The sequence below is a fragment of the Euprymna scolopes genome, chromosome 7 (assembly GCF_053919585.1).
Source record: "Euprymna scolopes isolate OS-2025 chromosome 7, ASM5391958v1, whole genome shotgun sequence".
Classification (NCBI taxonomy): domain Eukaryota; kingdom Metazoa; phylum Mollusca; class Cephalopoda; order Sepiida; family Sepiolidae; genus Euprymna; species Euprymna scolopes.
The window spans coordinates 137,406,281-137,418,877 of record NC_136488.1 but is presented as its reverse complement, the minus strand read 5'-3'; the positions used below and the strand labels follow the sequence as shown (position 1 = coordinate 137,418,877).

The 12,597-nt window shown below is 34.8% G+C and overlaps 1 protein-coding gene and 1 long non-coding RNA gene across 7 annotated transcripts in view; one reads left to right on the top strand and one right to left on the bottom strand.

Annotated features, from left to right (window-relative positions):
• The window catches only part of LOC145279992 (neo-calmodulin-like), a 500,860-nt gene that overhangs the window by 416,645 nt on the left and 71,618 nt on the right, over positions 1-12,597 (bottom strand). The gene's annotated exons all lie outside the window — the stretch shown is intronic.
• Positions 1-12,597, top strand: part of LOC145279995 (uncharacterized) — a 166,308-nt gene that overhangs the window by 100,285 nt on the left and 53,426 nt on the right. For 2 of the 5 annotated variants that reach the window (XR_013868519.1, XR_013868518.1), the window contains one exon: positions 6,140-8,716. The exons of 1 other annotated variant lie outside the window; for it this stretch is intronic. This is a non-coding gene — a long non-coding RNA (uncharacterized LOC145279995). Of the gene's footprint in view, positions 1-3,316; positions 4,785-6,139; positions 8,717-12,597 lie in introns of those variants that run through there. 2 more of the 5 variants (XR_013868520.1, XR_013868522.1) reach the window with 2 other exon arrangements.

The window sequence follows — 12,597 nt, the reverse complement described above, 5'->3', positions numbered from 1 at the left end:
AGCACATACATCAAGTCTGTGGCCAAGGTCGCTGGGAAAATGGTGGGATCCTTCTACCGCTCCAGAAGATATCTCACTAATGATGCAATTCTCTAGCTATATAAGAGCCAAGTACGTCCAAAGATGGAGTACTGCTGCCACATCTGGGCGGGGGCTGCAAAAAACAGCATATCCTGCCTTGACGGAGTACAAAATAGACTCCGTGGCTTGGTGGGGGATGCCCTTTTCTCTACCCTGCAACCTCTTTCCCACAGAAGAGACGTAGCGAGCCTGTCATTGTTCTATCGTTATTTCCATGGCAGGTGCTCGTCTGAGCTCCATTCTCTGGTCCCCCTTCGCCAATCTTTCTCAAAAAACACCCGACTAGCTGAAACCACCGTCAATAATTTTCCCCACTCCCTATCTGTGCCTAAATCAAAGTGTAAATACCATTAACAAAGCTTCTTTCTTAGAACTGCACGCCAGTGGAACTCTGTTCCGCTTGTCTGTTTCCCTCCTGACTTCAACCTGGATGTCTTCAAGTCCAACACAAACAAATTCCTGATGAACCGCCCCCCCCTAAGTAATGACACCTTACCAATTCTCCAATACTATTGCTACACTATCCCTTTGATTACTGTACACACAATAACCCTTATCCCTGAGTGGCCGTTGGGCCCTGATAAGTGGTGAACTCCATGTAAAAAAATAAAATAAAATAACGCAAAAAATTGTTTGTTTTTTTTGTTTGTTTTTTTTTAGGGGAGGACACAGAAAAGCTGTCTCGCAGTTTACTAACATTTTTATAACAAATAGTATCTATTGTATTTCAAATATAGAATCGATCCAAATGAGATAGATTAATAAGTACTAATAAATATTCAGAAAATCCGTTGCCAGGATCGCTAGAAAAATGGCGGGATCGTTCTACCGCTCCAGTAGATATCTCACTGCTGATGCATTTCTCTGCCTATATAAGAGTCAGGTACGTCTAAGGATGGAGTACTATTGCCACGTCTAGGCAAGAGATGCTAGGAAAAACTTATCCTGCCTTGATAGAGTTCAAAATAGACTTCGTTGCCTAGTAGGGGATGCCCTTTTCTCTTCTCTGCAACCTCTTTCTGACGAAAGAGACGTTGCGAGCCTGTCTCTGCTTTATCGTTATTTTCAAGTGGCAATTGCTCATCTGAGCTTCCATCTATGGTCTCCCCTAGCCAAACTTTCACAAGAAACACTCGTCCAGCTGAAAACTCTATCAATAATTTTCCCTACTCTTTATCTGTGCCTAAACCTAAACGTAGATTCCATGAACAAAGTTACTTTCTTAGAACGGCACGTCTGTGGAACTGTCTTCTGTTTGCCTGCTTTCCAGCTGACTACAATATGGTCGTCTTCAAGTCCAATGCAAACAAGTTCTTGATGAGCCGTTCCACTTTAATTAACAAATTTACTGAATCTCCACCACTAACGATTACCATGATTCTGATACTATACACTCTTTAACCCTCCGGTGGCCTCTGGGCCTTGATAAGTGATGACTCCTATGTAAAAAAAATAATATTGTGCTACATAGTTCAATACAAATAATAAACTCACATTTGTAAGAGGCAATCTTTAATTTACTCTTTCAGTCCACCACCTCTTGGCAGATAATGTTCCTCTTTTCTTTGCCCTGTTACTTTCGGATGTTCTCTTTTTTAAGTAACGTTTTTGTCGCCTTCTTTCTTTTGTGAAGAACTTTTGCCCGTCGAAATTGCTACAAGTTCCTTTCTCATGCCATTACTACAATTGTTACATATTAATGTAATGATATTCGATAACGAGGCTACATCAAAAGGTCACTCTCATATTCTTGTCCGGGGTTGCCAGATTGACCTTTTTAAACCAAATCTCGCGAATTTGGCCATTTTGAAGCAGTTTTGGCCTTCAAAAATTGTATTTGGCCTTTTTTTTCAAAGCGTAACGTACGTACTAACAAAGGAAGGAACAAGCAGAATATTATATAGATTTGAAACCAAGTTGTTTTTTTTTTTTTAAGGTTGGAATGTTTAATTTCAGTATAAAAAGTTCTTGTAGTATTTTGGGTAATCAGATTTTTTTTTTTCTTTTTGCAAACCTGTACAATGCACAAACCTCTTATGTCTTTTTTCTTTTCTTTTTTTTTTTTTCGTATTATTTTTCAATTTTTTCAGCGGATTATTATCCATTGGATACTATTTTTATCTATAAAAAAAAATGCAAAAATTCAATATTTAAAGATTTTTAGGGAATGTTCAGTTTCTAATACAACGTTCTAGTAAATCGATCCGCCAATATGGAACCACTGGATAAGAATATGCACACCATTTTTACATTATTATTATTTTTTTTTTTTTGTTGTTTCGTCATTTTTTTTTTTTTTTTAAACTTTTTCACCGGATTATTATTGATTGGACACTAATGTATCAGTGTACAATCGATAATAATCCGTTGACAAAATTTAAAACAGACGAATGTATATATATATATATATATATATATATATATATATATATATATATATATATATATATATATTAACTTTTTCACCGGATTATTATTGATTGGTCACTAATGTACCAGTGTACAATCGATAATAATCCGTTGACAAAATTTAAAACAGACGAATGTATATATATATATATATATATATATATATATATATATATATATATATATATATATATATATATATATATATATATATATATTTTAAACTTTTTCACCGGATTATTATTGATTGGTCACTAATGTACCAGTGTACAATCGATAATAATCCGTTGACAAAATTTAAAACAGACGAATATATATATATATATATATATATATATATATATATATATATATATATATATATATATATATATATAAAAGGGCTGTGTGAATTGTTCAGGTCCGCCATGTTTTTTTTTGTTTTTTTGTTTTTTAATGGACTCATCTTAATTAATGTTATGGTTTTGTCAAGTAGATGCCAAGTTTTTTTGGTTTTTTTTAATTAGTTGTTGTGATTTTCTTTTCTTTTCTTTTTAATTTGTTGTTGACCTTTTTTATATGAGTGTAACAAGTTCTTGTGGTATTTTTGATTATTAACTTATCTCAAAGCAAAACGCCGGATGTTTCGCTAATCTATGTTAAAAAAAAAAAAAAAAAGCTGGCGTTAAATTGTTTGAATTCGTTTTTTTTATTTGGTACTTTTAATCAAACTAATCTCGCGAAAATGACGGATTTTTTTTTTTTTTTTAATTATTTATTTTATCAGATATGTAGTACTTTTCTATTCTCGACATTTCGCAAGAATTTAATCTTGTTTGTGTTTCAGATCTATATTTGCCGTCTACCTTTTGCGATGACGAATAATAAGCAGATTGTTGTCAGGATTATTGTAACCTTGTCCGAAGACCAACACGTTGTAGCCTCAGTCGCAAAGTAGGCAAAGAATAGAAAAGAAATTCAACTTGCCTTTTTATTTGTAACTAGCCTAGGTGCTCGGCGTTGCCCGGATGGTTGGGGGTGTATGTTGAGCAAAAAAAAAGAAAAGAAAAAGTGGTAGTAGGCAGGCAGGCTCGAACCCGTGACGCGAAGGTGGAAAAGAAAGTGAAAGAAAATCTGACGTCTTACCCCTACTCCTGGCGCGACCGGAAGTTCGGAACGTTAAAATTAGGCAGAATCAATCCAACTGTTATAATGACTTGCAAAAATGGCTCGCAAAAAATCGTTCCCTTCTTGTAGAAATCTACCCAGTTAAGGGTGAAGGAATTAATGTTTTTGGCTAATTTTTCAATATTTGTCGTCCGAAACGGCGAGCTTCAAAATGATACTGATCTCGTGAAAATCTGTCGCCTCTGTCGAAAGTTTTAGGCATACATACATACATACATACATACATACATACATACATGTATTTAAACAGACAGTTGAGATCTATATAATAGAAAACGACATTTATTTCTTCATTGTTATGGCCGTGACGTCATCGTTATCCAAGCTTCTAACGTGATCTTGAGCGTTATTCCCGTCTCTAACGTAATCTTCTTTTTAAAGTCCTTATTTTCCCCTACCGATAACGTAATTTCGCATGCATATGCATACACGCGTCCGCACTATGTTACAAGGGGTTGTATCATATTTAGTTTTCCCAATAAGGTGTATCCGCAAAAGCAGACCACAGCCCATGTACTGGTTACACATAGCCATTTAATGGCATTTAAATAAAACAGATTCTCTAGATTTGGACATATTTACTTGAAAACACTTTCATAAAGGTCTTTATTATACCATGGCCTCCATTTAGTCTCGAAAGACAATGGATACCCTCTGTAAAGGTAACTGCGTGTGTAATTGTGAAACGATTAAGTTAGAATTTGGAATGGGGGATTAGTTTTTCGTATATAAATATAAAATTAAGTTTCTGAATTTTTTAGGTTGGGATTGGTTATTCGCATTATTTGAAATCTTCGGACTACTATTCTCATCTTAAGTGACATTTTCACATTTCAGTCGATATAACCTCCGACCTTCTTCAGGTGTATCTTGTCGAACTCAGATATGTTTCTGTCGAACTCTGGAATTTGGACGGATTTTCAAACGAAACCCTTTATTTACTTCTCGCGGGTAGCATACTCTCGTGGTATTCTCATGAAGGTTGAAAGTTCAATTCTCAGTGTGGGCGGCCGAAAAAATGCGATTGCGAATTACTTAGGACCTCTATCCAGTCATGGCTGACGGAACGAGAACATGCTATCCCCGTGAAGTAAATAAAGAGTTGTGTTCGAAATTCTGTCCAAATTCCCAAGTTCGACAAGATACACCTGAAGAAGGTCGGAGGTTACATCCACCGAAACGTTGTGAAAATCACACTCAAGTTGAGAACAGTAACCCAAAGAATCAAAATAATAGGCATACATTTAAAATGCTCTTCATCTACATTTTTCGGACTCTTCATTAAATATTTTTGCCACTAACTTTAAGTACGACTGGTAAAGTCATTAAACTGTGTGTAATCGCTAAAATATGAATCTCCTTTAAAAAAAATAAAAATAAAAAAAACGCACAGAATTATCTCCATATCAAAAATTTGGGGTAAGAATTAAATGCCTCCCCCCTCAAACGCTAGAATGTCCCGAAAATGGGGGTTCATTTAACGCTAAATTTAAATGTGAACCTGAACCACCTACTCTAAATTTTTAAATTAATATTTGTACGTGTTTTTCTTTGTTTATGGATGAGAATGATTTAGGTGACGGTGTTAATTTCACAACAATTTCACAACAACATTTTCACAACAACAACAACAATAATGATAACAACAATAATAGCAATCACAACAACAGTAATAATAACAATAATAACAATAATAACAATAATAATAAAACAATAGTAAGAGCAGTTATAACAACAATAATAACAACAATAACAATAGCAATAACAACAATAACTATAGCAATAACAACAACGATAATAACAAAAAAAAACAATAACAACATCAATAACAACAACAATAACAATAATAACAACAACAATAACAAGAATAATAACAACAACAATGACACTAACAATAATAGTAACAATGAAGATCAAGGAGACTGAAAAGCAGAGCAAATACATGGAACTGACCAGAGAGCTCAAAGGGATCTGGAAAATGAAAAAAGTAAAAAGTAGGAGCACTAGGAACGATACCAAAAACTTTGAAAAAAAAAAATGGGAGAGATTGAAATCAGGGTGATGACAGAGAAGATAACACGAATTTCAATAATGAAAACTGCAGAAATCTTAAGGAAAATCCTTGAATGTGGAAACCAACACCACACATAAACTGAACACAGACATAGCTACAGGTGCAAAACACAAAGGATTATCACATAGAATCATGGTAAACTGAAACTCTATAATTGTAAGATACCGCCCTGTCTTTTTTTGTGTGAGTGTCACTATAAACGGGTACAACACCAAATAATGAGGGTCAAAGAGGATAGAAAGACCGAGGAGAGAAAGCACTAACCAGACCTCTGCCGGATAAGTGCAAAGCCTTTGGGGAGGCTTATTGCCACTCAAATTCCAGTGAAGACCAATCGTCGTCGCCCACGAGAAATCAATAGTAAGCGGCTGTTGCGATAATGCATTTTTTTTTTTTTTTTTTTTGCAGATGTTATCCAAAGAGGCGGAGAGTACTGAAAATCTGGAGAGGCCTGTTGTCACTCTGACTCCAGGGAACACCACAAGTTGTTCTCAAAGAGCAATCTTTGATGATGGTTTGTGTGAATACTCCTAGTGAGTACATAATAATAATAATAATAATAATAATAATAATAATAATAATAATAATAATGCAGTTTTTTACGAAAGATCACCACATATCAAGGTCCGAAGGTCACTCAATGATAATGGCTAATGGGTGTATAGTGGTCACCAGGACAACAGTTTAGTAATCGTTAGTGGCGGAAATTGGGTATAATTTGATTATTTAGAGGACGGCTCAACGATAATTTGTTTACATTTTACTTGAAGACGACTATGTTGTAGTTAGCTGGAAATCATGTCATCGAAACAGAGTTCCACGGGTGAGCAGTTCTAAGAAAGACGCTTTACAACCGAAAAGGAATGGATGGGGAAGAGGACCGATAAGTGTACAAGACTGGAATAACAGCAAACAAAAAAAAAAAAAAAAGAAAAAGAAAAAAAAAGAAGAAGACTGCAACAGCAGCAAATGTTTTAAGAGTTATTATTACAGTGTCGAATAGGGGTCAAAATACTGAGAATAAAAATGCTTTTCTCAGTTAACGCTATTTAGAGGGCAATAGAAAATTTTACTATTCTCTAAACGAGGATAAAACCTTCGCCGCATATTGCAAAATGTATGAAGATTACATAAAATAGATTGTGAAAAATGGTCAGGCTCTAAAGAGGTTCGCCTACTACTCCGAAAAGTAGGGACCACCTAACATAACAAGTTCATGGATTATATTCTACCCCAGAAAATTAGCAACTTTAGTTTTGCTGAAGCTGTTAAAAATTCTAACAGAACCATTCAGGCATAAACTTCCCCGTTCCACAAAAAGTGGAAATATTTGAACTTAACAAGAAAATACAATGAAAACTAGTTAATATTGTCATCAGTCGTAAATAAACATCTTAACGATTTCAAACTTTCTTAACTTAGCATGGATAATTTTAAATATTTAATATTCGTCCAATGACTAGTATTGGCAGAAGTTGCAAAAACAAGACGAATAATTCTAACCAAGTTGGAAAGAGAACTAAACTTGATGTTACGAAGATAAACTGAAGACTGTCAAAGACTCTAAAAATATTGAAGAGTCGGACATTGCTCACATAAGGAAGAGACGCCAGAAACATACCCCCACTCAATTTTAAAAATAACTTTAACCAAAGAGAAAGAATTTTTTACCCTCCTACCAATACTAGTCATATCCCCACGAAAAATCAGGAAAAATTACCATCTAGCATCTGTTTTCGTTGCGGGCCCTTCATTGAGTTAGAGATTGTCCATGCCGTTTTAAAATCTGTCTGACTTGTAATAAAGTTAAATCCACACGAACGGACGAACAGGATGGTTCAAGTATAAAGAAATACATACAAGTAAAAATCATGAATAAATTACAATTAGACTCATGCAAGGAGAAGGTTGAACAAATCAACCATGCGAAAAACGGTTATTGGTAAAAAATTAAATTCGAGGGTCAAACTATTGCCAACGTTACTTTAAACGGAACTACTAAATAATAGCAAATGTTCTAACTAAAGTACACCAACAATTTATTTGGCACAGACTGGATACAGCAGTTCAATTTGGTGGATTTATCAATGAACGCTTTTTGCCAGAATGTATGTAAGTTGAAGAAAGTTTAAGAAACGAAAAAGTACCGTACGAAATCTTTTCGAGATCAAGCTGTCTCTGAAAAACAATCAAAGGCTTGTCAAATGAAGTACCTACAACAAATCGAGAAAGACGCTGAAAAAAAATAATAAACCACGTTTTAAAATAGAGCAAGTGCGACGAGGACAATTAAAAAGTGAGCTGAAAATAAGTGTTACAACAGGGAATCATAAAAAGGAAGTTATTTTTTAAAAAGATGTTGAAATATTATTAAAAAGGCAAGAACTAATGTCGAACCGAACCGCAAGTAGAATTGGCAAATACGAAGTGTCTTTATAGGAACGCCTAAGTAATAATACAGATGTGAAATGGAATTGGGATGTCATACAGAAACTAATAGATGATATTAACTTAAATCTAATTATAAACAATTGGAGATATGGTCTATGTAGTCTGTGGTCCCAAAGGGAAGTCTTCAGATCTTACCATGATAAAACATAAGAGTAAACGACACTTAGACCCTTACGGAGTTATGATTTAAGAGAAAGGTGTTGTGGTGTGTCCACCCTACAGATAATAATGAACTCTTCCACTTATTATAAATACCGGGAGAATATATTTCTCGGTGTTAGCACGAGATATGCATAAGTCATGCGCACTTGGTAGTCGGGCTAACGTATAACCACACTATTTATTTGTTGTAATTACTTGTCTGTTCAACATATTCTGTTTCCACTGATTGCCAAGTTGTGTCTTTCTTTTAGACCCTTACGGGATCACAACTGAATTTCAAAAATACAGTTTTATATTTTATTCTTAATTTAATTGACGCTTTTCAGTTTTTTTTTTCTTGGCAAATTATTTTATTAAAATGTTACAAACGTTTTTTTTTTGAGACCTTGTAAATCAACTGCATTCATTTAAAGGTTACATGGCGAATTTATGCAAAAATTCATGTTTATACAAATGAAAGAAATTACTATCATACTTTGGTGTTATTATTACCTGTAAATTTTTTACTTTTATTGGTAGTTTTAATGTGAAAAATATTTATCATTTTATAATTACTACTAACAATGAAAAATTAAGTTTAAATTTTAAAAAAGAATCGTTTTGAGAATCGGAAATTAGGCTAAATTTTTTTTTTCCGAATCTGATACGCCCCCCAAAATGTTATAAAATATGCTCACCGTACACGGACTGGCAACTGTGGCCAGTACAATATATAGAATTAGAAACTGGAGTTTATTATTTTTAGATTGGAATTTATTAGCACAGGTAGGTTGTTTGTTTATTAAAAAAAAAAAGTGTCATAAAAAAATTAGAGACGGCTTGAACAGGCAGAGCAATGGTTGGAGTGGCGTGATGTGGATCACCACGTCACAAAATGATTCCTGAGACGCGATTTTAAGGGGAAATTGATATGAGTTAGAGAGTTTGTTTCGAAAAGTCAGAGAGAGCAGGTCGGAAAAAAGTCCGTCTCTTATTCCCGAGAGAATAAATCAGCAAACATCTCGCGGAGGCGACGAGATAGAAATAAATGGCGGCTAAAACTATAGCAACATAGAGACCCCCATCCTCCTTCTAAGGATGAGAAACGATGACGCGATTTCGACCGTGGAAAACCATGGTGACTGGATAAAGCCCATTTGTTCAGAAAGAAATGAGACTTACGCCTGTTGCTATGCATTGAGAGAGGTTTAGTTCCTGGTGGTATGAACGGCGGGACGCAAGCCACTCTGGGACACGGACAAGGGTCACGAGAGAAGGATAAAAAAAAAGGGTACATTCAGTTTCGTTTTTATAACGCCACTCCCCCAAATGGTTGATGTATCGTAATTGGGAACATTCCAATTTTTTACGATTCCTGGTTCCGTCTCAAAATTTATAATTATGTAGTTGTTTTGTTTTACGGCTTATCAACATTTTTCGGCTTATTTAATGCTGAATTCAGTAATTTTGCAGAAAAAAAGTCTTCGAATATTTATTCTTAGTGTTTGATTTGGTTGTTTTGAAGAAGAAAATTGGTTTTATTTTTGATTTTTCGGAATATAATTGAGTTTTGCAACGGAAAAGAAAAAAAAAAAGAAAAAACAATAATATCAATGTTTGTTGCACTTCTGGTCAGTAAGCCAGTATCTTCAGACAGCCTGGTCTGGTAAGACCGAATGTAAGGCGATAAGTAATTGTATGTTTTAATCTTGGAAAAGAAGAACATTCCATACTTGTGAGGAATTGATAGCAGATACGTTTTGTTTCATTAGGTGTTGTTGGTAAATAGCGATTTGTGGTGAGGGGGGTGGGAAGAGAGAGGCGGCAAATTTGTCTACGAAAGATAAATATACCATTTGAATTGATATATGGCAATTTTTTTCTTAAAGTTGCTTAATATTAGAAGAAAGGTTGTTTTTAATTATTAGATCTTTACGTTGAGATTTGTTTATAATCTACGATAAATTGAAGTAGTTTAGATCTGTTGTTGGCTGAGGAGAGATATCTACGTATAATCTTTTTAATGGCTTTTTCCCTCTAATGTGTAATTGGGGTGAAATTGGTTGCAATAAAATACATTTGCGGTTAATACGGTTCCTCTTATTACCGTTAGATATAACATGTTAGGTGTTATTATCCTCGTGATTTATTATGCACTTTAAGTAAAACGTATTTGATGCCGACGAGAGCTTTATAAAATACTAGCAGCCAACCCGGCGTTGGCCGATCGTAAAATACGCATAAATATTATATTTTAATTAACGCAGAGTCTAAAGAGAAATATCCTTGGTATTAAATGTGACGTTAAATTCCTTTAAAAAAATGAAGTAAAAAAAAAAGAAAGAAACTAAGACAAGAAATAAACCGATACTTGTGCGCACTTGAGCATTATGTGTTTTCTAAACAGTTCACTTGTTGTAATCAAAAAAACAAAAAAAAATACTCGAGGTGAGATCGAAACCAAAACCTAAAGACAGTGAGTCATAACCACTCGACTACTAGCTAGACGCGGTATTTAATAAGAGTTTTAAAAGCTACTTGTTCTTAATATAAGGGAGTTGTCATGTTTCACGACCGCGCATGCGCATTCGTGAAACAGTTGAGAAACAGATAAAAATCCGATTACCTCCCCTCCCACGTAACAATTTTTAGATTTTTATGCCTTGGCATAAAAATTTTGTCCGGATGAAAACGGATTAAAAAAATTTTTTTCCACATGTGTAAATACCGTATATCCCAAATTCCAAGTCTGTAGATAAAAATTCGTTGAATATATAGGTTGAGAAGTGCCCTCGCAAACACACAGACACACATTCTTACTTTTTATAGATATACTAGCAGGCCGCCCGGCGTTGCCCGGTCGTAAAATACGCATAAATATTATATTTTAATCCATGTAGAAACTGAGGCATGTACAAGCGAGTATTATGGGGGTTTTCTAAACAGTTCACTTCTTGAAAGTAAAAAGAAAAAATACTCGAGCTGAGATCGAAACCAAAACCTAAATACAATGAGTAAAATACGATAACCATTCGGCCAGCGTGGCACGTTCTTTAGAAGTGTTTTTTAAAGCCGACTTATACTTAACATAAAGAACTCTGTAATATGAACCATTTACGCATGCGCAATCGTGAAACAGTTAGCAAACAGAAAAATCTGACGACTTCCACGTAACAATTTTTTTTCAATTTTGACCTCTTAGTAGCCCTTTTTCCGGATGAAAACCTATTAAAAAGTTTTCCACATGCCTGAATAACCTAAATACCAAATTTCAAGTCTGTAGATAAAATTTCGTTGAGTATATAGGTTGAGAAGTGTCCTTACACACCTACATTCTCACTTTTATAGATATATAGACTAGCAGGGCTAGCCAGCGTTGCCATGGAAAATGTGTATTGTATTTCAATTAAAACTTCTCTCTCTCTCTCTCTCTCTCTCTCTCTCTCTCTCTCTCTCTCTCTCTCTCTCTCTCTCTCTCTACCAACCACATCTTTCTGCTCCGCTCAGCCCATTCCCCATTCCTCTTTGATACAAACACTGATGCACACAGGAAACTCCTTTCTTATATAGATTGCTTCAGCCGGCGTAAGAGAATTAACCCCATGTAACTTCTCTAAAATGGTTGAAAAATCGATATCCTGATAAACCCTGCACAAGTTAAAGGTTAAACAATGAATATTTTTTCGAAAGTTTAACAGTATTCATCCAAGATAACGTCGATCAAAAATATGTCAACTTTGTGACTGTTTTGTTGTTGTTGTTTTTGTTTTTTGTTTGTTTTTCGACAACTCCCCTTTTATATAATACTAGTCTGGATGGGTGTTTGTAGGTGCGTGTTGAGCAAAAAAGAAAAAAAGTGTTAGTAGGCAGGTTCGAACCTGTGACGCGAAAGAAAGTGTAGGTGTGTCTAAGGGTGTTGGTTGAGCAAAAAGGAAAAAAAAAAAAAAAGTGGTAGTAAGTAGGCAAGTTCCAAGCCGTACCGCGGAGGAGGAAAAGAAAATGAGACATAAAAAAAAAAAAAAAAAAAAACGCGACGCGTTAGCTGTTTCGCCCATCGTCAAACCGCAAGTGACCTATGTTTAAATTAATACCAGTCAATCGAAAAGAGGCGATGATTTTCGAAAATATCGCCGAAAAGTGCCCAGTTGAGAGTGAAAGAATTAATGTTTTTGGAAATTTTTTTTTTATATTTGTCGTCCGAAGGGTTGACTTTAAAATGATACTAATCTCATGAAAATCCGTCACATCTGTCGAAAGCTTTTGTGAGCTATACA